At 47.1% G+C, this 12082-nt stretch overlaps 1 protein-coding gene across 1 annotated transcript in view; it reads left to right on the forward strand.

The window, feature by feature from the left end:
- Window positions 1-478: 478 nt before the first annotated feature.
- Window positions 479-12082, forward strand: part of EPB41L3 (erythrocyte membrane protein band 4.1 like 3) — a 223428-nt gene continuing 211824 nt past the window's right edge. Inside the window, exon 1 of the mRNA XM_036875021.1 lies at window positions 479-785. The gene's annotated coding sequence lies outside the window, so the exon portion shown is untranslated. The remainder of the gene's footprint in view (window positions 786-12082) is intronic.

The following is a 12082-nucleotide window of genomic DNA, read 5'->3' on the forward strand; positions in this document are numbered from 1 at the left end:
GGTGAGAAAAAACAGCGACCCAGGACTTATCTTCATATTTTAGCGCTTCGTGTAAACTTGTGCGAAACTTAAGCAAAAACAAACCTCCAACCACTCTCCGACTCACATCCCTGCATGCTTGCCTCTGTGGCTTTAACTCTTTTCAGGGATTGCACACATTTAATACCAGCAAACGAAACCGAGTTACCAGGTCCCCTTCAGGCACACTAAGGGCATTTCTCACATCCTCTCTCTCTCCTCCAATCCGCAGCCGACACAAAATTGCGCGTCTGTTAGTATGTGTGCCCGATCCTTCCCCTGCTTGCAAAAGCCGGAGTAGCTCCGAGAACTCGCCAGCTATAAAGCCCGGGGTGGCCGGGCAGGAGCCGCTCACCGCGAACCGCGGCTCGGGGGCGGGAGCGGGGCGGGGCCGAGCGCGGGGACCGCCCGGGCGCGGGGCGCAGCCAACCAGCGGTCGGCGAGGGCGGGCCGGCGCGGGCCGAGGGGCGCGGGCAGTCACAGGCGCCCGGCGCGCGCTGCAGGTGGTAACTTGGAGGTGCCACCGCCGCCGCTGCGAGAGGGCCCGGGTCTGAAGGCCCCTACCAGCCTCTGGGAGCCCTTTCCCGCCGCTGAACCCGAGACCAGATCCGGGACAATCCGAAGGAAAAAGCCGCTGCGCAGGGACCTGTGAGCAGCCCTACCTCTCCTCTGCCCTTGCGCTACTTTTTTTCTTCCAGGAAGGTTGTGCCGGGGAGCGGCGAACAGGCTCCTGGAGGGGCCGGAGAGGGACGCTCCCGGTGACCCAGGTGAGCCCCTTTCCTTCCCCTACCCCATCCCTCTTCGCAGACGGTCGCAGGTCGGGACTCCAGCTCTCCGGGTGGGCAGGGGCTGGTGCGTGGGCGCCTGCCCTTGGCTCGAGGTCGAGGAGGGAGAAGGCGAGGAAGGGGCGAGGCTGGCCCGGCCGGGGGCTGCCTTCCCGGGCCCGCCTGGAATCCGCAGGGACGGACAGAGAGGGCTCGGCGGTGGCCGGAGGGCTGACACCCTGGTCGCAGCGGGCCGGAATCGCCCCCCGTGCGCGCCGTTCGGGAGCCGCAGCGGGAGCCGGGCGCGGCGCCTCTGCGAACCTTCGGAGTGAGCGCGCCGAGTCAGGCGAGCGCACGAATCTTCAGTCCCTGCGAGCCCAGAGCGCCGAAGGACGTCATCCCTCTATGCCCCGCAACTCCTCCTCCGCCCCTACTCGCCTCCACCCCTCCGCGCCGGCGGCGCAGCCTATTCGGAGATTTCGTGTCTTGTCCAGCGCGCGGAGTGGTTGTTGCTGTCACTCCCCTCCCTGCCCTCGCCGGAGTTGGAGCGCCCCGGGGTCTGGTTCCCCGGCCCCGGCCTCCTAGCGGTGCGCTGGGGGCGAGTGGGGCAGGCCAGTTATCTGCGCCGAGGGCGGAGGTGGGCGCGGGCTCGCTCTCCAGTGCTCGCTGTATCCATCCCCAACCCCCTGCAGCTTGAACCGCTGGCCAAGGGAGCGGAGTCTCTGTAGCCAGACCTTGCTCGCTCTGGGAAATTGGGGGCCTCCTAGGATGTTGCAAACCTCGGAGGAGAGGCGGGAGCCTCTGCCTCCATCTGGGCGTTTCAGCCCCTGCCGTGAAGTGAACATTGGCTCTGACCTCCGCCTACGGGCTCTGGCATGGGGGTGCTGGCGGCAGTGTGGGGTGTGTGTGTGTGTGTGTGTGTGTCTGTGATCCTCCGTGAGGCAGAGGCGCAAGAGCCCACTCCCCCTGCCCCGCCGCGCCGCAGGGCTCCGCCGCCCCTCGCCGCGAGCGGCGCGCAGCTGCATCCCAGCAACTCAGCGCTGCTGGCCCCTCTCCTCCTCCCGCTCCAGCTGCTAGCCGCCCCCCCCCCCACTCGCCGCCCACCTAGGCGCGACCCAGGGTGAAAATCATCTGGCCGGAGGGTGCGGGTGGGGGAATCGAGTCGCTCCCGAGGCGAATGGGGCAGGTTTCCAAAATCCAGAGGAACGCCGCTCGCCGGGCATTTCATCTTCCCGCGGCTCGGCTGTGAGGACCTCGGGTAGAGGCTGGCGGAGGCGAATCCGCACTCCAGAGAGGGTGTCGTGTCACTCGGAAAGCCGAAGTTGGGGTCGCTGAGCATCCGAACTCCCTTTGGCGCGTCCTGCGCGGAGGCGGAGGAACCAGGGGCTGGCGTGCAGGCGCGCTGCGCGGGCGGTGGGGAGGCTGGGGACCAGCTGCCGGAGGGCGCCCCGGGCCGCTGGAGCCGGAGGGCTAGGCGTCGGCGTGGGAGGGCGCGTCGGGGCTGCGGCGGGCTCGGGGGCGCCCGACTAGCGCTGGAAGTTGAGGTCGGGGTCCGCGCCGCGTAGTGACAGCCCTCCCGGCCCCTGCGGATTCCCGAGCAGCAGCCACGCGGCGCTTTCGGTCCCCGCCTCTGCCCGCCGGCCGCGGCTTTCGCTTTTCGTTCTGCAGAAGTGAAGCCTCTGCGCCCCGAAAGCCGGGGGTACTGGAGGCGAAATCCTCCGGGGAGCGAGGGCGGCGCCGAAAAGACTCGGAAAGGGAGAACGCAGGATCCGGCGGGTAAAGCCGTCGAGCGCCAAAGATCCCCGAGGCAAGGCGAGGCTGACCCAGGCAAGAGGTCCGGCTCCCGGCCCTTTGCGCCGCTCTCCCTAGGGGACCAAGGGTTCCAGCCTCCTGCGCCCCCAGCCCAGGCTCGTGGACAACTCCTGTGTAATTCCCTCCGAAGTGCATTGGATTAAGACTGGGCGGGGAGAGGGCTGGAATCCATGAAATGAATGAAAGTAGAAAGGACTGTAAATCCCAAATATACTTCCGGTTTAAATCTAAATTCCGTTTGGTTAGAAACAGACTCTAATCTGGTAGCGCAAGGTCTGCGTGCATTTCTCCTAATGACAGTTAGTGGAGGGCCCGGCAAGGCAAGGCTCGTCCTTCCCAAGCTGGAATTGTGCTGCAGATGGAGGTTGGGAAGGGGTGGGAGTACGGGTGCACATACCCTTAATTTACAGCAGGGAAGCGGTCAAGTTCAGGTTGGTTTGGAAATGACCTTGCAGGCCTTCTTCCCCTTCTCATCTGCCACAGGCATTTCCCACCTGGATCAGTTACATACGTTCAGAGACTTAGCGACACCAAGGGGTTAAAGATCCTCTCCTGTAACATTAGTTTCCAAAGAGGACTTTTAAAGAGGCTTCTTAGAACTGTAGTGCCCTCAGGAAAACATTCTCTGTTCGGAGGAGCAGGGGTGTAAAACCGAAATTTTATAACTAGACTGTGATATCTCAGCCCCAATAAGGGAGGTTTCCTCCAGACTGTGGTGTAAGTTATTGAGAGCAGGGCTCTGTCTCATCCTTTGTCCCCCCAGGGCCTGGTATATAGTAGGTGTTCAACAAACATATATAGACTGATGCTTATAATTTAAAGTGTTGGCCTGAAAAGACATTTAATAATTTCTAGGGTCAGTCGTTTTTAAAATCAGAATATTAAACCAATTATAATAGTCATTATGAGGCCTAATGTGCATTGTTTACATGCACTTTTAAACTATTTGGGATTTGTGAAATCACTTTGAATAAAAATGCACTTAAGGTGTTAGGAAGTTTAGAAATAACAGCATGACCGTTGCATGTTTAAAGTCCCTCTGTAACAGTCTCGGATTGAATACCTCTAGAAATGGAGATCTCACTACTTTCATAAGGGTTCTAGCCACTTTAGATAAACTCATTATTCAAATGTTAGGAACTCAAGGTTGAACATGACGGGGCCTCTGCCCGTACGTGCTGGTTGGCAGGGCCAAAAAGGAAACGTGATTTGGTGCTACTGGGTAGACACGGGAGAAAGTTAAGGGATCTCAGCGCTTTGAGTGGCAGCAGCAAGGGGCACTTGACTGAGGATGGTCCTATGCTTTGGATTTGGAGGAGGAAGAGAACAATATAAACTGACCAATAAGAACTTTCTCGAAGCTCGGCCTGCTTATCTATTCCTTCCAGCGCCATTTCCTGAGCTATAACACTCAGCCCTCTCTCTCTCCTACACGCCTACGCTTCTTACATGTAAGAGCCGTCTCCAAGCCTCTCTGTTCCTTTTCTTCTTGAATCCTAAGATTCTTCATGCTATCCCCATCCCCGCATTGCCAGCTCTGCTCACAACACACTGAATATTAACATGCTATCTCTGAAAATTAAAAAAAAAAAAAAGGAGCAAAAACTCAAGCAGGGAATGATTTGTGTAGGACTTGAAGTCAGGGCGGTTGGCGGTGAGTGGTTCATTAAAAAGATCCAGGGAGCCGGATGAGTCACGGGTCCACTGTGGGCAACCACTTCCTCATCATTTTCACCTGCCACACGGTGAGAATCCATTTATGACTCCACCGTTCTCAGAGGCAGTGGGCTGGAGACTGTGAGAGCGAGCACATGGAACGTAGAATTTTCCAGTTCAGAACCAGTTAACCAAGAACAGCAAGACCCACAATTAGTTAGAAAACACGACTTTCCACGGAGAGCTGCTTAAGGGGCTGGAGATTGTAAAAGCTATCGAACCGTGCTCTTCACAGTTCTCCATCTTCTCCAAAGATGGAGAAACATCAATGGCTGTTAGAAAGTTTCTGATTTGTCATTTTGCCAGGGAGTCAGTGAAATGGTGCTAGAGAAATCAAAGCAGCCAGCAAATCGCTGAGGGGAAGAAAATCTTTGTGTTTTAGTGCGACTCGAGTAGCACGTGAGGCTTTTGTTTGACAGCATTCGGTGTCATGATGACATGAGGTACAAAGCAGGTCTGATAGATGGGCCACCTGTGTGCTGAAGGGCCACCGGTCACAGAGCCCAAAGCTAATACAGGGGCTCATATCCCGGTGGGATTGTGGACAGAAATCAGGACACCGGAGCTAGAAGTACAGTATCTTGGAATCCTCAGTAGCGAGAGAGTGAGCAGCTAACTAGGTTAAGAGCGGTGATGTGATAGGGGATGGCATTGCATATAATTGGGGTCGATTAGGAGGATTTCAGTCAAGTGGCATGAACCCAGATCAGAACTGGAGGAAAGATATGAATGGGCAAAGGAATGCCCGGTAGTACTTACACTGGGAATTCGGAAACAGAAGGAGGGAGAGAGCTGCCGTGTCTCCGTGTGGTGGGGAAGCAAGGGCAGGAGTCAGAACTCAGACCCCCCACTGTTGCTACATCACGTTATGTAACGTCTCTGAGCCACAGTGACCCCATCAGTAAAATGGGGATAAGGATACTTCCTGGTGAGGAATCAATAACCTGTAAATACCTCACATTTACTTGTTACTATGGCATGTTATTTCTGGCTCTTAGGTTAGCTACCCTGGCAACAAGCTTCCGGTTTGCTAGACCCAGGAGTATAGATTGGCTGGATGAATTATTACCAGGTCTTTCTCTTCAGCCTCCATTAGAAATCCAGTCTCACATTTCCAACTGCCAAGTAGATATTTTTACCTAGCTGTTCCAGAGTCACCTCAGACTGAATAGGTCTAAAACTTTCATTCATCAATTTCCTACTTTCCTCCCTTATCCCAGTACATGTCCTGAGTCGCCAGGCAGGAAGCCTGGTCTTCATTTTTTACACCTTCTTCTTCTCACGTTGCTGCCCTGTAGACACACAGAAATGCCAGTGGTCTTGTTGTGGTGACTCCCACTGTCACTTCCTTTCTATATTATTGTCACCAGTCCTTCCCCAGACTCTTGTCACCTCCTGCTTGGACCGTTGTGGTCATCATCCCATCCCACTCTCATCCCAGCCCCCTAACCCGGGCTTCCAGCTCAGTCCTTTGATTGGACAGTTTTGATCACATCATTGCCTGACTCCAAACTTCAGGTCTCTCCTATTTCCTGAAGGATAAGATCTCAACCCTTTATATCTGTGTTCACAGCCCTGTGTCCAACACTCAGTGTGATCTCCCACTGGCCCTGGCAGAAAACCCATGGCACCTGTCCCCGTCTTGGATGCACACCTTTAAATTTTATTTCGATGTCCTTTGCTCATCCATTTCCTTCAACGGAAATACCCCTCCTCCCCATATCTTCATCTTGAAATCCCACCGGTTTTTCAAGGTCCAACTCAAACACCACCTCCCTTCTGAAGTTTTCCCTGATCATTCTCAGAAGGGCTCCCTCCCCTTTCAGCAGATCTTTGCATTTTCCTCTTATGTGGCACGTACCAGGTCTTTATTCTGTAGTGTGTTCCTGTTGATGGGAGAACTTATTCATCTTTGTATTCATCATTGAGTGGTGCCCAGAGTGTAGGCTCCGTCACTTTTCATTGAGTGAATGGTTGTGTAGTGATGCCTGAGAAAGACAATGAAAGAAGGATGCGCCAAACCCAAGTCGGTAGGAGGAAGAAGTAGCCAACCCTTGATCGGGTCTTCGAAGGTGAAGTGAAAAAGAGGCAATTATCTGAAAGTCACAAACTACCCTCTACGTCCTTTTTGTCTAATTAAATGAATAACTTAAGCTTTGGTAGCTGGAGGAATCTGTGTCATTATTGACATTCTTCATTGTAGAAATGAGCTTCTAGTCGTGTGAGTTGGACAGTTTTCCAAAACAGACCAGAATGTGGGGAAGCCAAAGCTGACAGTGATTGGGCTGAAAGAAAACAGATATCCTGGGCAAGATGCCTGTAAATGCTGAACGCATCCAGAAAGAGGGAAGAATTCTTGGTCTGGGGCTCATGAATTTGTCTGATCTAGAATTCCTTTTAGGAAGCTTTTCATCTGATTCCTCTCATGGCTCCTTGATTTGCAAAATATACATACTATATTATCAAAATATATAATCATGCATGTGTTAATTAGCATGGGTAGTTGTCTGAATGTTTCTGATCGAGAAGAATAAAAAGACTAAGCCGATCCTCTTGTGTATACAATATGTTTGAGGACAGGTGGAAAAACAAATTATTATGAAAAGCTTGCCAGCTTGCTTGTTCTAGGAAGAGAAATGCTTCCAAACAGTCTTAAATATACAAGCCTTCAAACTTGAGAGGATAAATCCATCCTCATCAAATAAACAGCCCATTGCACACGAGGAATGAACAAGTAGGAAAAAAAAATAGGACATGATCAGGTGCTGAGGTTTTGAATAGTTAGGACTGGGACACTTACTATATAATGTTGGAATTATACTCTCAAACCTCTTCTAGAATCTGAGCAATTGGATGATCTAAGTGATCAAGGGCTGTTGTATCTGTGCTATATAAATTTTGACACATGGTGTTTTAAAGATTTTTTTTTTGATGTGGACCATTTTTAAAGTCTTTATTGAATCTGTTACAATGTTGCTTCTGTTTTATGTTTTGGTTTTTTGGCCGCAAGGCATGTGGGATCTTAGCTCCCTGACAAGGGATGGAACCCACACCCCCTGCACTGGAGGGCAAAGTCTTAACCACTGGACCGCCAGGGAAGTCCCCACACATGGTGTTTATAGGGTTTACATAAATATATTACAAAATAGAAAAGATGTTGGTCATCCACTGGGTGAAAACATTTGGCCACATGTGTGATTCTTATTCAGGACACTGTTCCAAACTGGCTAATGGAAATGATAGTGTTACTATATCACAGAGAAAATGAAAAAAAAACAAAAAAAGAAACTAAATGGCATCTCAAAGTGAGACACAATATTTTAATTACTAGTCTGATAGTTGTTTTTTTTTTTTAAATCAGCATTTTGCCATACAAATCTCTCCATCTCTGTAACCTCTTCGATATAGAAGTCCATCATGGAAGATTCACATGAACTAATTCAAATACAAGCAGATATTTGTTTTTTAAAATTTTATTGAAGTATAGTTGATTTACAATGTTGTGTTAATTTCTGCTGTACAGAAAAATGATTCAGATATATATATATATATATTCTTTTTCAGATTCTTTTCCATTATGGTTTATCATAGGATATTGAACATAGTTCACTGTGCTATACCTTGTTTTTTATCCATTCTATATATAATGGTTTGCATCTGCTAATCCAAACTCCCAATCCTTCCTTCCCCCACCCCCCATCCCCTTTGGCAACCACAAGCCTGTTCTCTATGTCTGTGAGTCTGTTTCTGTTTCATAGATATATTCATTTGTGTCATATTTTAGATTCCACATATAAGTGATATCATATGGTATTTGTCTTTCTCTTTCTGACTTACTTCACTTAGTATGATCATCTCTAGGTCCATCCATGTTGCCACAAACGGCATTATTTCATTCTTTTTAATGGCTGAGTAATATTCCATTGTGTGTGTGTGTGTGTGTGTGTGTGTGTGTGTGTGTGTGTGTATATATATACATATATCACATCTTCTTGATCCATTCATCTGTCGAGGGGCATTTAGATTGTTTCCATGTCTTGGCTATTGTAAATAGTGCTGCCGTGAACATAGGGGTGCACAAATGCAAGCAAATGTCTAATCAGAGACTAATATTCACCTTCAAAAGAGAACGTCTTTCTTTCCCCCCAGCAGCCATAAAATTCTGCAGCGCCAAATCATCAAACCAGGAGCCTGTGCGGGCAGAGACTATTTGGATAAGCTAGAGGTCTGCGTTAAAACAGACCGAGATATATTTGCATTCCACCTAAGATAGTTGTTTTTTTGGATGTTGGATGCCCTTTTTAGTTTGGGTTGTGAGAAACCCAAAATCTCTCTTTCTTATAGAAATCTGTCTTATAAATAAGATAATATCTATACAAAATGAGAATGTTTAAAATGCATAACGTGCAGACCCTAAAGAGCAGTGTGAACATGGTGATACAACATAAAATGAGCGGGAGAGCCTTGCTGCTACGGTCAGTGCCCATCCCACTGTGTAGGAGCTCCACGGAGAGTACCTTTTGGGAAAGAGGGGACAACAACGATCATATGTGGGTGGATATTGGGGTGGGGACACGTATGAGGTGCCACACTTTGCCTGTTTTCCCTCTGTATCTCAGTGTCTTCCTTTCATGCCAATTCCTGAAACACCCTTTTATCGAAGTCTTAACAATGACTTTCAACACGGATCCTTAGAAACTGTTTAAATACAGTAATGTCATTTTTGGAAAGCATTCTCCCTGCTTTCACCCACCTTCTACACGTCTATGAACTAAGCTTCCATCCCCTGCCCATACACATACGTCAGTGTCTCTATATCGTGTTATTCTGGATTTCCTTGGAAACAGAGCCTGAGATCAGGATTTGGGTGCCAAGTGGGGACAATCAAGCCGTCACACTCACCCAACTGCACTCCTGTGCCAGCAGCTTCTCCTGAATGTCTGGGGACACATCACCTAAGTGTTCTGAGTCTAGGTTTCTTCTGCAAAACTAGTTTAGTAATACCTACCTAGCAGAGTTGTTATTAGGACTAGGAAAAATACTTATAAAATGTCTGGTATATAGTAAGTGCTTGAACAAGTGTACCCATTCCTTTGTGTCCTATGATGTATATTATATTAACATTTAATTCAGTATGAAAATTTGTATTTAACCAATCAACTTTTAGTCTCAATATCTGTGTCTCAAACTTTTGGTTCTGACTCTATTTTTTAATCATTAAAAAATGAACTGTAATCCTGAGTATATTTAAATGTAATTTTCTTTTTGGCACTTTTCAAGTTTTTAAAAAAAATAGTAACCAAAGTACAATGCAGTTAGGAAGATAAACCTGATAATCCTACTGCAAAAGTTTCTGCATTTTAAAATCGATTAGAAATTGTTATTTTGTTATTTATAACAAATATTTTGTTATGTATAACAATTGTTATATTGTTATTATTATTTGTTATGAATGATGCATCATTCATACCTTCTCTATATGTGCATCATTCATGTTGCAAAAATAATGAGTGGCATAGACATTTATCCTCTGTCTGCACTAAGATAATCCATGACAAATTCATTTGGACTCCTTGATCCTGAGGTGATGAACATTGACCATTTAATCACCAAGATAATTAGGTAAAACTGCTGCACCTCGTGTTTTTCAAATGGACAGAGCTGATCTATTTCTTGGAAGAGCAGTTTAATTTTCAGTGGATATAAGAGTAACCCATGTTTTCCAGGCCAAAAAGCTTAATAACTTTAAGACAACTGACTCTATCACCACCTGCAATTGTGGTAATTCTAAATAGAGTCAGATTTCTCCTAACTGACCTTAGGAAGCCCTGGGGAATCTCTCCCCTGCTTCCAAGACCACATTCCCTCTGTGCTGTCTGTACGTCCCCCCCCCCCACCATTTCCACTTGCTTTTATTCAAGCCACCCTAGTGATATTTGGCGTTAAAGATGCCAAATGCACCAAAGGATGCTGATAAACCCACTGTGGCCTGAACCCAACAGAGAGGGGCCCATGTGGCCAGGAGGTGACATGTTCTCCAGCTTTCCTGAGGTCTGGATTGGGTGCAGGTTCTGGAGCACTGCTCAGTCGGCTGTGTTATCCCCGTGGCCCAGGAGGTCCAGCATTCATCCCCTTTTCTTGGAGACACCACCACACAACAGGGCCACTTGGTGGATTCTGTGATTGAGGTGAAGTGGCTCTTTCCCTCAGGACCCGGACACGAGCATCCGGGTGTTAGGATGGAGGCTGGAGCCAGGCATACTCTGTGTCACCCTCCAAATCTGTTCCAGCTTTCATGGTTTCATATGAAATCCTTGGCACATAGTAAACGTGTGAACAGGTGTACCCAACTTGCAAGCTTGTGAAATCTTGGAGTTTATCAAATAGGCAGTGGGGAACCATGGGGGGGATGTATGCAGAAGAGTAATACAGGAGGCTAGAAATAGAAAGCTTACTCTGGCTACGGGTGGGGTGAGTTTGATGGCGTAAGAGGGCAAAAAGCTAGATGGGCAACTAGGAAGCTTTCCCACCTAAGCACCACACCCCACACTAACTTGGGACCTTGATTCTCTTCTCCTTTGACCTGGGTTCTTTCCCAGGAGGCCCCTAACTTTTTCTCCTATGGTTAGATGTTGGAATAACAAAAGCTACAAACGTAGAGATTTCATTCTTCAAAGGTTGGGTGGCTTAGATACTTTCACAAATTTTATGAATCTTGGGGAATATTATCATATTCCAACGTCATCTGTTGAACACGTTGTATTTATAAAGGATGAGTAACTTGTGCTATTCTTAGCTATTTGCTTCCTTTGAAAAACATATTAAAGATTAAAATGAGTTAGGTAATTCAACAGTGAGTAATGCTGCTGAAGTGTATGTGCGACCCAGATGTCAAACCTTTTCACTCAGTGAAAAAGTATCACGATGTTTTGATTTATGTCTTGTACTTTTAATATATGAGTATATGCCTATCTTTCAGGTTATTTCATGTAGTATTTTGTCTCAAGTGTAGCTTTGCTCGCCCCTAGATATGATTAGAAGATAACTAAGTGTGTTTCAGGAAAAATAAGCAGTGATGTAATTTTCCAGATTGTGGGTTCATCAGCACTTAATTTCCCTAGATGATGGTTTATTCATCTTTATGATGGAGTTACAGTGGCTCCAGCTTTCAAATCTACAATCCTAAAGCGTCATCATAGATAAAAAACCTTTTGTTTTTTAAACCTGATAACATCACATAAACTTCATGATAGTTTTTATATGTTAGCATTATTGAAACACAATGTTATCACAAGGAAATGAAAATATCACTTTGCACAGGGTCTGCTATACAAAAATACTAAGTATGCTGTGTAGTAGAAATTACCACAACATTGTAAATCAACTATACTTCAATAAAATAAATTAAAAATGAAACAAGACAAAATATATACTAAAGAATTCTTTAATAACAATAATAATAGTAATAGTATTATTATTAGGAGCACAGGTAATATAGTTTTTGTTCTCCAGATAATTGATCACATTAGCCTGACGACAGTCAACTTCTCATTTTTCGGAATTGGCTCGGCACTTTTCCTGTTTAACCATGTTACCCAGAATTTCATGTTTATTTTCCTCTCCTTTCACCTCTCTGCCTAGATTTGGATGATCTCAGAGATATTCTGGGTAATCTTTACAAAGCCTGGCAAGATGATTTATCTGTGTGGTTTTCACTAAAATCTATTGAAGTGATAAGCACAGGCTAAAGTATAGCACATCTTTCAAAATGC

The sequence above is a fragment of the Balaenoptera musculus genome, chromosome 14, assembly GCF_009873245.2.
Source record: "Balaenoptera musculus isolate JJ_BM4_2016_0621 chromosome 14, mBalMus1.pri.v3, whole genome shotgun sequence".
In the NCBI taxonomy this organism is placed as follows: Eukaryota; Metazoa; Chordata; class Mammalia; order Artiodactyla; family Balaenopteridae; genus Balaenoptera; species Balaenoptera musculus.